The 16,579-nt window shown below is 44.0% G+C and overlaps 1 long non-coding RNA gene across 3 annotated transcripts; it reads left to right on the top strand.

Moving 5' to 3' along the window:
- The first annotated feature begins 898 nt into the window (after positions 1-898).
- LOC135984068 (uncharacterized) lies at positions 899-15,983 on the top strand. 3 transcript variants are annotated; one of them, XR_010601989.1, is made up of 5 exons: positions 899-1,041; positions 1,523-1,678; positions 3,408-3,471; positions 11,612-11,751; positions 15,168-15,983. It is a non-coding gene; the product is annotated as an uncharacterized LOC135984068 (long non-coding RNA). The 3 variants fall into 3 exon arrangements; XR_010601990.1 differs by lacking the exons at positions 11,612-11,751; positions 15,168-15,983 and adding an exon at positions 3,966-4,704 and having other exon boundaries at positions 3,411-3,471; XR_010601988.1 differs by lacking the exons at positions 11,612-11,751; positions 15,168-15,983 and adding an exon at positions 3,966-4,704.
- The last annotated feature ends 596 nt before the right edge of the window (positions 15,984-16,579 follow it).

Genomic DNA, 16,579 nt, shown 5'->3' with positions numbered 1-16,579 from the left:
CCTAGTCTCCTGACATAGATCCCTCTCCCTCTCTGCTGCTTGAACCAATTTCCCATTCTCATTCCTCTTTCTACTGATCTCAACAGGAGCAGAGTTCAAACAATGCTGCGCCCTTTTGATAACGAAGAATGTAGACCTGCCTTGCCCAGCATTGCTTTTTAATAACGCCATGTGCTGATATAGTATTTCATGTTCAGATTGTTTTGCACCTAGCTCTACCTGGCAAGGGATAGCTGTATTTTTCCCTAATGCTTATGCAGCGATCATCACTTTTTCTTTCCAATTGACTCTATCTTTGTATTTGGCAGAGTTATTTATTCTCATGTGCTTCTTTTAGCCCCCTATAGGATGGCAATCCCTTTAGCAACTGACTTGTAATTTCATCTCAAGAGTTGTACAAAAATCTGCTTAGCCTAGGCAGATGGGCACTAATGCTGCTAGCAGAGTTCTGATACTGATCTTATCTGCCTAGCTTCATCGATGCATAAGGGACTGTAAACTTAAGATTTCAAGGAGTGGAGAACTATTTCTATAGCATTTGTTTTTCTTATCTTTCCCTTATCTAGCAGAGCATCTAACATTTCAAGGATTTTTTTTTATGATGATGATTTTGCTTCAACTCAGCATTTGGCAAACCTTGAAAAAGAAGCTGAAGTTTCATCTGAGAAAGTTGAAGCAGTGGCGTGAAACACAGACACTCTGTCATCCTGTAGTGGGGCAGCTGCCCCACTCCAGTAAGCAGGGGGTTAAAAGCAGCCCTGGAGAGGGCTCCAGCTGAGAAAAAGGCTGGGCTAATTGGGGTAACAGCCACAGCTGGAGCCACGCCCCAATCAGGCCACAGCTGGCCCTATAAAAGGGCTGTGGGCGAGACACTCCCTTTAGCTTCTGAGAAAGAAGAGCTAGGTTGCTTGGGAGCTGAGATAGGTACCTGAGGTGGAGCAGTGCTGGGGAAGGTGAGAGGAGCTGGGGAGCTCCAGCCTGGTAAAACCCCTGCAGAGGGGCAGCCCAGAGATAGATAAAGGCAGCAAGTCCTTGCTGATGGTGAGTGGTTTACAGACTGCAGTCTGCCCCGGTGAGTGGGGGTGAGATGGTGACTGGCAGTAGCCACTGAGGCAAGGTGGGGCTAGAGGGTTGGGGGTTCCCCTGGGAGGGGAAACCCAGAGTGTGGGTTACTACAGGGGGCAAAACCCTGATGTAAGGGGTACCAGAGTCCAGGAAGGACATGGGGGGGCCAGTGGAAGGTGAGACACTGGCCTGCAGAGGGTGCTCTGGGCTGGAAAAGCTAATTCCCAGGATGACCAGCAGGAGGTGCTGTGCTGATGAGTCTCCCTGCTACACAGCCCCATTCTGTGTTTCAATAAAACCGGGCTAAGAGGTTTGGTGCAAACCACGTATCGAGCTGCTGAAATCTGACTGCAGGGCAGGCTTTTTTCAATCTCTTTCCTATAGATGTGTCATACTTTGGCATACCATGTGTGTCTTAAACAGATAGTTAAGGTTTAATGCCTCTTTACCTGTAAAGGGTTAAGAAGTTCACCTAGCCTAGCTGACACCTGACCAGAGGAACCAATGGGAGGACAAGATGCTTCAAAAGGAAGGAGGGAAGTTCCCTTTGTCTGGGTCAGTTTCACTTTTGACCGGAGTGGGAAAGCTTCAGAATTCAGCCTCTTATCAAGTAGTGAGTATTAGTGAAGGGAATAAATAGATTTATGTTCATTTCTTTGTAACTTGTCTTGTGCAATTAGAGGAATGATCAAATTGGGTATTTGGGTATTTTTTGTGTAACTAAGTTTTTGCCCAGGGGAACATCCTCTGTGTTTGGAATCTGTTGTCTGTGAGAGTAGCTGGTATGCTAATCTCTCCCAGAGGGTTTTCTTTTACCTTTCTTTTCTTTAATGAAAAGCCTTTTTTTAATAACCTGATTGATTTTTCCTTGTTTTAAGATCCAAGGGGTTTGGATCTGTGTTCACCAATTTCGTGGTGAAGAAGTCTCGCAAGGCTACCCAGGGAAGGGAATTAGTGCTTGGGAGTGGTGGCAGCCAGACCAGATCTAAGCTGTTAATTGGGCTTAGAGCTTCTCATGCAGGTCCCCTACATCTGTACCCTAAAGTTCAGAGTGGGGAAGGAACCTTGACAATGTGCTTCAAAGATGGTGCACCAGCCCCCCTGCCAAAGAGTCTCTTATAATTAACCAATTTAGTTCACCCCAAAGTATCTCAGAAGGCTTCATGACTGACTACAGTCTATGCATGCACTGAAAAGAGCATCAAATGGGTCACAATCTATCAAAGGGGTATACATCTGTGTATCCAGCAATGTATGGATAATGGGGTTTAGCAGCCAAATGTCCAGGTGAATGAAGGAAACTAGAAGATTGTTTGTGGGGTTTCTTTACAAATTGCATTGCACAGAGGCCACTGATTACCATCAGGTGGACACTACTTTCAGGCACTTCTAAATGTTGTTGTCAGTAGGCTCTCAGTAGAGGACTAGCTGAGACCAGAAGACATCAGGGTTGGTCAAGATGAAAGGCTTTGATCCAACAATCTGTTCCATTTGGAACCTGGACTTTTCCCTGCATTCTGCTCTGCAAGCACATCTTTCTCATTTAAAAATCACCCATTCAACTTAACCCTCACCACTTCTAGTAAAATTACAGCTGGAGCTGTCACTGTCAACTTTTGTGTAGCTTAACAGTGATGCCTGTTTGTACACTTGGTCTGGAATAGCGAGTACAAACTAAACCTCTAACTAAAGCGGGGCAGGCAACACCCTACTTGCAAAATGTGCACATTCTGTAGTAACTATTTATATTCTTATTCCTATTATGAGAACACCTGGAGGTCCCCAGTAATATCAGGCCCCCCCTTTAAGCCAGGTGCTGTATAAACACCTAGTGAGAGAAGGTCCCTGCTCCAAAGAACTTACAACCTTAAGAGATAAGACAAAGGATGGAAGGAAAAACAACTATAGAGGCAAAATGATGTGCCCCAGGTCACTGAGAAGACCTGTGGCAGAGTTGGGAACACAAGCTCGTGCCCTATATAACAAGCCGTCCATCCCTTCTAGTTTCACCTGAATTTTTGCAGTGAGAAGAGACACTACAGCTGTAGATTTAGATTAGAGAGGAGTCCTTACATGTGATGTTCAGACAGCCCAGAGTTTGGGGGGTTCCAGGTGTGAGATTTTGGTTCAGGGTCTGGGCAGCACCTTTCATGTATAAAAATCAGAAGCAAGAGGAAAAGCAATAGTTAGGACTAAATGTGAACCTTTCAGTTCACAGGTAATTTGGATAACCCTGTTTGTATTCCTTTCTTCTCACCTTCCTTTACAAACTCCACTTTTCACTGTGCAAGCTGGAACCAACCAATTGGATTTGCTCATGTTTGTGTTTCCTCCTTTATTAGCAGTAGTAAATCCAGCCACACATCATTTCGAATTTCATCACAGGACAGTGGTTTGGTCACACAGGTAAGATTATGTCCATTACAAAATGTCATGCCAATAGAGTGTGCTACAGCAACACATTCAAATGCTGAGATCCTAAATAATGAAATACTGGCTCCAGGCCACAAATAAACTAGCCATTGCTAGGACTGCATTAGAAGTGACCCGAGGAGGAAAGGGGAGAGAGAAGATGATCAGATACAGACGCTGCAGAATGCATATTGTCTTTTAGTGGGTATCTGAAGGGTGCTACTTAATCTATAATGCAGGGGAGGGTGAAGAGCTAGGTAAGCTAAAGGACAAGGATGGCAAAGGAACAAATGGGGATAAACTGGCCAAGAACAAACTGAGGCTGGAAACTAGAAGAACGTTTCTAACCATCAGAAGGGTGAGGTTCTGGAACAGCCTCCCAATGGGAGTTGTGGGAGAGAACAACGTAGTTAGTTTTAAGAGAGCTAGACAAATGTATGAGGGGCAGGGCTCAGCCGTCCTGGGCTCGCTTCCAGTTTCTCTCTTAGGTTCCCAAAGCTCATGCTTCATGGTTTCAGCTGGCCACCAGCAAAGGAAACGAAGGGATTTCTTCACACTCTATTTATCTCCTGCCTCTGCAGCATCAGGGATGGCCACAGCTGGAGATGGAAGATTGGATGGGGAGGGCCAGGAGTCTGCAGCGTTGTCTCTCGGGTGCTTGGCTGGCTGGTTCTTGTTCACATGCTTAGGGGTCTGACTGATCGCCATATGTGAAGTTGGGAAGAAATTTCCCCCCAGGTCAGACTAGCAGTGACTGGGGTGGGGGGGAGGTCACCTTCCTCTGCAACACATGGAGGTGGGTCACTTGCCAGGATTATCTGGGTACATCTCACTTAATCAGTTACCAGCCCATGCAGGGGCCTGGAGCACTGGTGCTCCTCACTCCCTCCTGTTGTCTGCCAGTGACACATCATAGCCTAGTCTCCTGCAGGCTCTAGTACTCTGGTCTCATGCCGGTGTGAGGGTTAGTGTGCAGGTGCTGGGTAATGTTGGGGGCCTGTGATAAACAGGAGGCCAGAATATTGGGCCGTTCTAGCTTTAAACACTATGACTCTTTCTAACGTTGTAGTAAAGTAGGTTTGAAGGGTTAAATGCCACCTGGTGCATGTAATTAAGCAGGTAAACTGGCTAGAACTTCATGAATGAGATCAGCCAGTCAGCGATACATATGCAAAAGCAGCTTCGAATGTTGCAAACACTCCTTTTGGGGAGCCCTAAACCTCAGATTTACACACAGACACAGCATTTGCATGGCAGTCAGGTTTTTAAAACCTCTAACTCGCCAATGTTCTGGTGCCCCAAACAAACTCGCATTGACAAAATTCAATGCATGAAACTGCAGATGGAAATTTATATGCTGGTTTATGTTCACTTTGAAAATGTCACTATTTCCAAATGCACAGGCAGAGTTTACCTGTCCCTGTCAGGAATAAGGGAATGATCAGTGGTGGGATCATCCCCAGTGACCCAGGGGATCTTGGAAAATAGGGGAGTCACATCATCAGCTGGCTATGCCAGGTATTTTTAAACATGGAGAATGAAAAATGAAAATGTCCTGGGGACCAGCAAACAAGACATGCTACCAACACCATACTCATGTAACACACTGGCCATGTGTGTCTTTGTCCTCCTCTAGTGGTTGAACTAGGTGATTGCTGAATAGATTATGCTGACACCTGGATGAGGCGCTGACTAGCTTTTTGTCCCTGAGGAACTGGTTTGGTCTGCTTTTCTATCCTTGGAACGTGCCACAGCAATGTTCTACAGCAGAATCTTGTCACTTTACATACATTTTTGTACACATTTGACCAGGACAATAATGTTCAGCAGATCGAGTTTTCAAATGATCCCTCACAAGGCATGAGGTGTTTTGTACAAAAATTATCTTCGTTTTGCAAAAAGGGTGGGGGGGACAGACTGTCACAGAGGCTCTTCAGGCTAATGGATCTGATCTATTGGTAGAGAGAGTAGCAATGCATGCTTTTAAATGCAGAGGTTCTCAAGTCAGATTTCACAGATGCAGGCAATGAGTGTTGTTACAAGCGGTAGCCTGTATGGATTCTGTGTCTTACTCTAAAAATGTATTATAAGGCAATACACTGAGAAGGGGACATCCCCATTCTGCTCCAAAGTCTATATGTGACTTACAAGGTTTGATTTAAGCCTTTCCTGGGATAACAATGATAAACTCAAACAATAACAGATCATAAATCTCAGCATAGGTTCCTCCCTGAGATTGGCTGCTCTGCCTCCCTGTCTCTGATACTAGTTCCTTCCTATCAGAGGGTCACGCCAACCTCTTACATCCGAGTGGATTTAACAAGCTGTGGTTGCCATAGTAATTAAGAGCTTTAGGCAGGTCCCAAGGCCTGTTAATGGGGTGAGAGCTCCAAGCACCCAGTTACAGCTCTTTAAACTTTATAAATATTATAAATATTTATTAAGTAAAATAAGATTAGTGGAATTTCAGACATGCTCAGCACTGGTCTAACTCTGCTCCCACTACAGTCAGTGGGAGTTTTACTGTAGACTTTAATGGGAGTGGAACTAGACCAGCATTGAGCAATTGTGCAAATCTCACCTTTGACATTGTAATCCGATGATTCCAAATTGTATCCACCCTATTATTGCACTGTATAATATAAGCTTGTGTCATGCACATTTTTTATAATAATGTTATGAGCTGGGTGAAACATTGTTTTGGGTTCGGTTAAATCCTTGTTGAGATTGATAGGTATGAACACACACTTCAATTAACATACCAGTAAATATAAGCCTTGCCTAAGACAAAAGGGTGTGTGTGTGCGTGCGTGTGTGTACACACACCTGCCCAGGAGCTTTTGGATTAAATATTATCTTGCCTAGGTGTGTGAGGGAGGGATAGGTCAGTGGTTTAAACATTGGCCTACTAAACCCAGGGTTGTGAGTTCAATCCTTGAGGGGGCCACTCAGGAATCTGGGGCAAAATCAGTACTTGGTCCTGCTAGTGAAGGCAGGGGGCTGGACTTGATGACCTTTCAAGGTCCCTTCCAGTTCTAGGAGATATCCTGTCTCCATTAATTAATTTATTTTATTTAACGAACACACAGATATTGAGGTCACAGATAAGAACAGAGAGAGGCAAAGGAAAAGCCAAGCAAGGACCCGTAACCGCAGTGTGACCCTGGAAAAAGCTAGGGAGGGTTCTTCTGTCTGGTATTGACTAAAGATGCTTGGAGGAGGCTCATAAGCTAAGAAACTTGGTTCCTTCTGCATTCCAAGACACAGGACTTTGTACATTCTTTGTAAATAAATAGAAACTTCCTCAAAAGAATAATCACCACCACTTTCTACTTCCAGCTCAAACACCTCCAACCTGCTGAAGTCAAAAGGGGCAACACCACCAAATATAACACTAAGTGCTTCTTGCCATGGTTAGTCCGCAGCAAGCCAGAGTGTCAACCTACCACGCACTAGCTGGCTGGGCAGTCCCTGCTCCCACGCACTAGAAGTTCTGTAGTGCACTGTAGCAGGGGCCGCATGGTAAGCTAGTATACTTTAGATTCACACCTTGGCTTCCAGTGCATGAACTTGCCATGGAGATGAGCCCTAATCCTTTGTATTTACAGCATATAGTCCAGGAGCTTCTGTACACCTGCCCCTGTATTGACCGTTATTAGAAACTAGCTAACTGGACGGAGATGGGAGAGGCACAGGGATAGAATCACAAAGACACTGTTACAATGCCTAACTTTTAGGCACTCTGCCACCAGTTGAATCCCCAGTTAGGCCCTCAGATTCCCCCTGCGGTTCATGGGGAAAGCTAGGTGCTGAAGAAGGAGATTCACAAAACACAGCATGCTAAGGGGGGGAGGTGCCTAAGCTACCCAGTAGGAAATGCTGAGAGAGAGGCACCTATCTCCACTTAGGATTCACAGCCATGAATCCTCTCCTGGAGTTGTGAGCAGTGGCTGACCTGGCTTAGGCTCCTAAGAAACCACACAGAATGAGCCCCACCCCATTACAGCCAATCGCTCGGACGTTAGCACACTCACCTGGGATAGGGGAGAGGTGGTTCCAAATCCTTGCTCTGCCTGAATTGGAGCAGGGCCTTGATTTTCAGTCTCCCACCTCCCAGGTGCTCTGAGTACATCTACTGGATTGGGCCCCACAGATCAGATACTTTGTGAATCCCAGGTGTGAGCGAGGGCAATGAGCTTCATTAGCATCAGGACCCAGGCAGTTCTGTACATGCCCAGAGGCAGAAACTTAGCCACATAGGGGACCCCAGCTGACATGTAGGGCATTTAGTTGCCACCTGGGTTCAGAAGCAGCTGAACAGGTTTTTGAGGATCTCTATTTACGGCGGTGGGTATAACAGGTTTTATGGTGCACTGGTAATTACACACACACACACACACACACAAAAATCAAAGAAGATCATTGTGGGATCAAATAAAATGGTTTGTTTTGATTTGATTTTTGAGCATTTTAAAAAATATTTTAAATAAAATTGAAGGAAATTTCAAAACGTCATTTTGAACTGAAAAATCAAAATGGTGCACTGAAAAATCTTGAAAGGAAACAGTTTGATTTTTTCTTAGTTTTATTTATTTTTGGGGGGAGGGGGTCTGAAACTATTTGACAAAACCAACCCCAATTCATGAAATGTTTTGGTGTCACCAAATCTGTATTTTTTTTTTTTTTTTGCCAAAAAAAGTTTTGGCTAAACAATTTCTCCCAGCTGTATCTCAATTCTAAATGTTGGACTTAGGTACCTACGATGACAATTGTATGCCTTAATACTTTTGTGGGAATAGCCCAGTGTCTATCTCATGGTCCCAAACAGCTTGAACAAATGCTCCAGTTTAGATGAATCAAAATGGCTAAGTTTATTATTTATTCAACATTTCTCAAAATGCCAAAGAGCTTTACAAAGTTAATGAAAAAAGTACAGTATGGAACACAAGGAAAAGGAAAATAATGGGTTTTCTAATGGAAATTGTAGTGCTGAATATTACAGAGACCATTACACTGTTTTATTCTCTCTCTCTCACTCTCACACACACACACACACACACACACACACACACACACACACACACACACACACACACACACACACACACACACACACACATTCCCAAAATGAAACAAAGCACTGCAATATCACATCATCCCTAGCTTCTTAGAAGTAACACCTAATATTCTCATGTTCCTCAACTGAATCCCCAATCAAGCAAAACACTTAAGCGGGGGCTTAATTTTAAGCCCCCACTTAAGTGTAGGGCTGTATCAGGATATAAATGAAAAGCAGCAGCAGGAAGAGAAAAAGCACTTGCCCAGCATCCCCAGAGTTCACGCACTCACCACTCATAGCATTACTAGGAGTATGTCTACACAGCACACTAAGCCCAGCTCTGGCTCAGGTTTGAGCCCTAACTCCCCTTCCGTCCACACACAAATCAGTCGGACTCAGGACCCAGGTCTTAGGACCCTGCTAGGGGTGCATCAGAGCCCAAGCCCTGCTGTGACTTGGGTCCAAGCCCTGTCATTTTGCAGTGTGGATGCAGCTCAAGCCTCAGACCCAAGTCAGACGGTCTGTGTATGGACATATTTGCACAGCTGTGAGACCTGGGTCCAGCAACTTTAAAGCCAGATGCTCAAGCATAGGCATGGAAATTCTGAGTCCATCCGCCTGGGTCCCACGGACTCAAGCTTAGTGTGCACTGCGCACGTACCCTGGAAGTTCTCGGAGAGGCAGCCTGGTATCTTGACTCTGACGCTGAGTTTTTCTACAAGGAACTGTAAAGTTGGATATGTCCTTATAAACATTTCCCTTTTCTGCAAGGAGATCGTCATGCACCGGTGCTCAGAAAATAGAGACATTCAGGAGAAATAAGTCAAATGTCAAGGGTTTGTACAGATTATTTCTCCAGAAAGCAGCTCCTAGGAAATTAAACCCAAAATTTTTAAAGCAAAAGGACTATCATTCTTTACCTGCGTCGGGCTGGCTCCTGCCTGGTACCTATGCAGATGCCTAGTGGAGATCTTAGGGCTTAGTTCAATTGCTAGCTCGTTGGGACAGGGGCTTTTTGTTCTCAGTTTGTGCAGCGCCTAGCACAATGGGGTCCTGGGCTGTGCCTGGGGTTCCTAGGTGCTCCTGCAAGATAAATAGTAAAAAGAACAACTAGGGCTGGTTGAAATTTTTTTGTCAAAACTATTTTTCATGGAAAATTGTGTTTTTGAGAAACTTTTTTTTCCCTGGAAAGTGTCTGCTTTCTCGGGCAAATTTTGACTTTTCATCAAAAAAACAAAATCTGGAAAACCATCACACTAGACCAGGGGTAGGCAACCTATGCCACGCGTGCCGAAGGTGGCATGTGAGCTGATTTTCAGTGGCACTCACGCTGCCTGGGTCCTGGCCACCGGTCCGGGGGGCTCTGCATTTTAATTTAATTTTAAATGAAGCTTCTTAAACATTGTAAAACCCTTATTTACTTTACATACAATAGTTTAGTTATATATGACAGACTTATGGAAAGAGACCTTCTAAAAACATTAAAATGTATTCCTGGCACGCCAAGCCTTAAATCAGAGTGAATAAATGAAGACTCGGCACACCACTTCTGAAAGGTTGCTGACCCCTGCACTAGCCCAATATGTAAACCCCATTGCTTTGCCACTAGAATGGTAGCAGTGGGACATTGCCCAGGACTGTAAGAGAAACAAATGGAAGCTTCCAGAACTCCTGCAGAAATAGTGTTGGGAATGGGATAGGAATGATACACACAGCGCTGTGTTACTCAGACATCGTATATCACAGAGTAGCAAGCCCAGGAACCACAGGCTATGGGAAATAAAGTCGGATGAGTAATTTACCAAACACAAAAGGAAATGGATGTTTTCCTTCCCCTATCAGACGCTGCAAACCTTACCCATGCTTCACACGATCTACATCGCTGTGGGATCAGCAATCCCTGTATTCTAAAGCCCAGCGTGCTCACAGAGAACACCACATGGGCAAGGAACGTACAACTTGATCCAAAGCCTGGAGACATCAATGGAAAGATTTCCAGCAGGCTTTAGATCATTCCCTAAGGGCATGCTTAATAGGCCTCTTTGTGGAAATGAAGTTGACAAGCTGAGGAATTTGCTTAGTCATTGATCACAGAGCCCCACCAGATCCCATCAGGGAGGGGGAGAAGGGGGGCAATGAGCAGGACCTGTACTGCCCCCTCTCAACCATATGTAGCAGGAGCCTCTTCTCCTTCAGAGCATCCTATAAAAGGTCCTCTCTGGAAGGCAGGGGTAGGAGTGGTGGCAGGTGAAGCAATAGAGGACTGATCATCTGAGCCAGAGAGAGAGCCCCTGCCATTCCCCCATCCCTCCGGAGAAAGAGATGAGGGGTGCATAGCTTTGATCGAGGTAGATGTCTACATGTGTTGCAGTCACACCTCCTGACTGCAGCGTAGACAGACCCATAGTGAGAGGCAGCACCTGCCCGGAAGAGCTCACTGTCTTGAAGACAAGACCGAGGCACAGAGACTTGTCCAAGGCCACGCAGAGTCAGGATTAGAACCCAGCTCCCAACACCCCAGCCAACACCCAATACTCTAGACCAAGCTGCCTGTCCAATGTACAGCATTGATAACAATAACAGCAACGACACAGCAGATTTAAGGAAGCCAATGAAGGGAGAAATATTCATGGCAGTTGTGAATCCACGTTAGAGCCGGGGAGTAAATCTCAGCTTGTACTTTGCAAGCACTGGCTCAAGGCAATGGCAATTCTGACTTCTCATAAATAGCTTGAGCTCTGGTTTTCTCTGAAATATATCAAAGGTTGTTAAATGAGGTACTAGAACACTTACTGCTAGCGACCAAACAAACAGCATCATTATAGTGCATATAAAAGCTTCCTGTGGGACAGGTTGCACATAACAATTCAGCTAGATCATTAGGAGTCGATGATTTAAGAGGCAAAGGGACATGACTCTGAATTGGCAATGGAAGAAATAAAGTTTGTTTGGAGGAATTATTTAATGACTGGTAAACCAGAGAGAGAGAGAGAGAGATTTCATTTCACGGTGATATTGCTCATCATAGAGAAGCTGCAATTTAACAAACACAAGTTATTTTTTCCCTCCAACTAGATCTGGTCCTATCAATGACATTTGTACTTTCCAATCCTCAAGATAAACAAGCAAGAACAAAGGTCAATGCAATCCAATAACTCAGAGGGCTAAGCTCCCAGAACAGTAAGCTAAGAGGTGTGATGCCAGGCCCAAGATAGGTGAGTAACTTTCTACACATAACTTTGGCAAGGTAACATTAACTGCTTGTAATACATATGTGTGAAGCAACTGTAGAGTAGCTCTGATGTTGGGCTGATAAACAGATGGGGGATGAACACGGGGAAAAAGTGTCTGAATAACAGAGATACAATCCTAATGAGAGAGATAACATGGTCCAACAGACAGCAAACGGTGTTCTCCTGAGCCCTGATCTGAAATTATTGTGTGGTCTTAGGTGAGGAAGGGCCTGATGCATAAATTACAGGGTGGAATTATCTGGATGTTGTGCTATGCAGGAGGTCAAGCTAAATTATCATAATAATGGACCCTTCTGGTCCGAAAAATCTAGGATCACTTAACTTTTCTGCCTCAGTTTCCCCACCCATTACATAGAGATCATTGTATCCACTGTGCGGAAGTGATGTGAGGATAAAGCACAGGACAATATAAGTGCCATTAACTCTATATTTAGATAAAAGACACTATTCAAGAATGGGAATTTCAAATATGCTCAGCGTTGGCCTATCTCTGCTCCTTTTGAATGGTGACGCTTCAAGCCAGCGCTGAGCCTTTCCCTGCTCTGATTGATCACCCGTGCTTGAGCATTCTGGGAGATACGTAAAATAGTCAAACACATAACAAGAAATTAAAAGAAAATTCTCTCTGCGAACCTTGCTCATCCCACATTTGTTCGGCTACCTACACATTCAACTTGAATTTTCAGTGCTACCTGTTTGTGCTTGCAAGAACATATCCGCATTTGGAAAGTCCATCAAGATGTAAATTCACAGAAATTTGTGTCCAAGTGACATATAGGCAAATGTTACAAGGACCAATAATGTCCATAAGTATTCACAGCCCTTAGTTCAGTGTCAAAATAACGCCAGTCCTAAGGCTCTAGTCACCAAGAGATTGGATGTGAGTTTCTTTGTAGCCCTTCAAAGTTACAGCATTGACAACTCTAAGCGTAAAGGATAATTTTCCTACATTGGCCCTTACTTACGTGTGTGTGTTCTGATTTTATTCTGTACTTGTCTTTCCTAGAGTTTCCCTTCCAATTTCTCAGCACAAAACAACTCCTCAGCTATCATATATCATTTTCATTTTCTGCACAGCATTAAGATGCTACTTACAGTCACTTGAAACAAAAACAGATGAACTTAAACTATAAGAAGTGCCAGGCAGTGGCTTTTCAGTGATAACAAGAACATTTGTATGTGCCTACCTAAAACGTTACCTTTCTTCAAGAAGTAAGATCCACTGTCCTACCATGGAATTTTGGTGACTTTGAGGGTGGAGCTCAGACTCATCATTCATTGATTCAGATATATGTCCCTTCCTCTGAATCTCCTAGCAGTCAAGACATCCACAGTTGTAATGAAAAGTGTGTTCTTATAATAAAATAGATTAGTCTGTAAGTAAAAAATTAAGAATTTTAACAAGGAAGCTGGTCAGAAGAGCATGAGAATGAGAGCTGGTCAGAAAACAGAATTTCCATCCTGTGGAAAATTCCAATCTTTTGTCATTTGTTATTATTCCCAAATGGGACAAAAAGTTGCAATGTCAATAAAGTTGGCAGACCAAAAGTTTCTGACAAATGTCAATTTGGAAATGTCAGAAGAAAAACCATTAAGCTTTTCGCTCAAAACAAAATGTATTGTCTTGAAACGTTGATTTGAAATTACATTTTTGCTTAGCGATGTTGATCCTATGATTGGAATTTCATAACGATAATGTTTGATATTTGGAAATGTCAATTCAAAACATTGTGTTTTGAATTTTCGGATAAAAAAATTGGAAAATTTCAACAAAATCGACAGTTTTCAATGAAACCCCATATTTTGTTGGGAAAAAATTGTGGTCAGAAAATTTTAACCAGTTGTTCTCCTTGATACCAAAATGGGATCCCTTTGCTTAGCCGGCATTATTAGATCTATGATCCTTACTTCTCAAAGAAAGAAATGTTTTTATCCAGGCTTGCATTACTATAACTCATTATGTATTTTTCATTCATTATGAATTTTTATTACAGTAGCCCCCAGAAGCCCCAATCTGGATCAGCCCACTTTGCTGGGTGCTGCACAAACACAAAATAGACAATAGTCATCATCAAAAAGAGTTTACAATTCTTTTTTCTAATTGTTCAGCATAGCAAGATGCATAGATCCCACATAGTGATCCTACCTATTCATTGCTAATAGAGAGGGACTATAATTTAGCCTAATACATAACTGGAGTCAAAATATCTATACATATAGGCTGTTTTCAGATTATCCTGGACTGCTACCTTATATATGTCTTCCTCCTGAAAACAGCATTAAATGAGGTTTGCACATTATCTCTGCAGACACCTGAAGGTTTTTTCTTATAAGGGTGTTTCTCTCCCCACCGAATAGATCTCTGCTTCTCTTGGAAAGCCACTTCATTGCTGTGTGACTCAGTTTTTCCATCTGCAAAATGGGGATAATGATGCTGATCTCCTTTGCAAAGTGCTTTGAAATCTACTGATGAAAAGTGTGATAGAAGAGCTATGTTATTATTTATTATTAATTATTATTATTATTGTGGTCTCTTAGAGTGTGTGGCTTGAATGCAGAAGGAAGAAGCAAGCTCTATGCCTTGTGTGTCATCTGTGTACACTAACTGATCCACCTAGCTCTTGAAGACTGAAGAATTTTTAGGGAGGTGATCAAGCACAAATAAGCCGGGGCTACGATTTTCCACAGCAGGTGTCGATAGCTAGGCAACTAACCCCATACTTAGGTGCCTAAATAAGTGGCCTGATTTTCAGAGGTGAAGAGTGTCTACATCTCCCATTGATTTCTGCCCCTTCCTGTGCTGGCCCAGGGTGCCATTAAACCAGCAGAATTTACCATCCATGCACTTGACCCAGGAGGAGCTGCCTGGTTCATCATGCCTTTCGTTTTCCTCACTCCCCACTTATTACCCAACCCCCCTCACCATCTCTCTTCTCCTCTCCTTCCCTTGATCACCACCTGCTGCCCTGTAAACAGCTCACTGCTGGCAGGCTTCACTGTGGCATCAGAGGTAACTGAGCCTATCATAGCATACAAGCATGATTGTTTAGGCCCTCTGTGTACATGCATTCATTAGGTAACTAGGCCCCAGCTGGAAAAAGTCAGTGCTGAGGTGCTATATCCTACTAAGTTCCTTCTCCACGTGTCTCGGAGATTCTCTAGGATTGGTGGTCTTTTCCATTGACTTCAACGGGGTGTGGAACAGGGCCTCGGTTCTTTGTCTCTGCTTGGCATTCCATGGTCAACAACCAAGTCCTGTCCGAGTGATGTGGTCTCCAAATATGGTTGGGTTGAAAACATTGTTTTTGTTGATTCCACACTGGAGAAGGCAGCTGGATTTGTGTCTCCTCCTGACTAAATATCTCTAATTACCACAGGGAGAGACGTTCCTGTTATCATGCCAGGCCAGGAACTTTTGTTGTGGATTATGATTTTTCCAGCCAAATGAGAATAGAGAGACAAATTACAAAAGGAGGGGAACTGGGCCATGAATTGACTCTGGAGGGAGTGATTGGCTGGTGAGTTGTCTCTTGCTTTGTTCCCCCAGACAGAGATTTGATCAGATGAGCTGCAAGATGATTGTCCTAAATAACTCTGATGTAACAATCCCAATCAGGAATCACAATGTCACAATCCCACCAGCCAACCAACCATGAAATCACCATCCCAATCAACCAACCATAAATCACAATTTCACAATACCAATGGCCAACCAATCACGGACCGCAATAAAGAAGAAGAGGAGGGCTGGGAGGATAGAAGGAATATGTAGGGGATGGATAGCACTGATCCTGCCAGTCCTGGGATAGACTACCACCAAGTATATTTATTTTATTCACATTTATCTGAGCATGGCAGTGGGTTTAAGCCAAAACTGCTGATTTTCACTGTGTGCAGTTTTTAGAAACTAATATCCTCATTTTCTGTAGTTTTGAAAAATCGAGCTGAAAAAATGAAACATTATTAATACAGTCAATTCCCCCAGTGTGATTCTTGCAGCCATCCTGTTTGTAACGTTGATAATAAATAGATCGCTTTTCACTGCTAGGAAAGATCAGTCCTCACGGAAGCAAGGTTTTCTTAGCCATTGTTACACATTGATGCAGAGACACTGGTGATTTTTAATAACTGTACAAAAAGGTGGGTTTGGAACATTTTGAGATAAGTACGGCAACACAGACCAGCTTTAAAGGGACCGCATCAACCTGATTTTTTAAATTATTTTGACTACAGGAGTACCTTAGAGACACCAGTCTGAATCAGGAATCCATTATACTGGGCACTATACAACTACATCATGAGAGACAGCCCCTGGCCCAAAAATCTTACAACCTAACTCAATGAGTTGGACAAAGGGTGGGATTCAAAAAGGAGATGCAACCATTTATACAAGGCCTAATAGTAGGTTGGTGGCAGAGCCAAATTCCTGCCTTCCCTATACTAGGACTGTGAATTCTTTGAAGCAAGAGCCATTTTCATTTGTACAGTACCTAGCGCCATGGGGTCACGGTCCATGACAGGAGCCCCTAGATCAGAGGTGGGCAAACAACGGCCCGCGGGCCACATCCAGCTCTTGGGAGCCTCCTGCCTGGCCCCTGAGCTCCTGCCCCGGGAGGCTAGCCTCCGGCCCCTCCCCTGCTGTTCCCCCTCACTCACAGCCTCAGCTCGCCCCGCCACTGTCGCAATGCTCTGGGCGGCAGGGCTGTGAGCTCCTGGGGCAGCGCAGCTGCAGAGCCGTGGCCTGACCCGGTCTCTGTGCTGTGCAGTGCGCGGCTGTAGCACCACCAGC

Source organism: Chrysemys picta, chromosome 5, assembly GCF_011386835.1.
Source record: "Chrysemys picta bellii isolate R12L10 chromosome 5, ASM1138683v2, whole genome shotgun sequence".
In the NCBI taxonomy this organism is placed as follows: Eukaryota; Metazoa; Chordata; order Testudines; family Emydidae; genus Chrysemys; species Chrysemys picta.
Note: the sequence above shows the minus strand (reverse complement) of the source record. Positions and strands in the feature narration are given on the sequence as shown.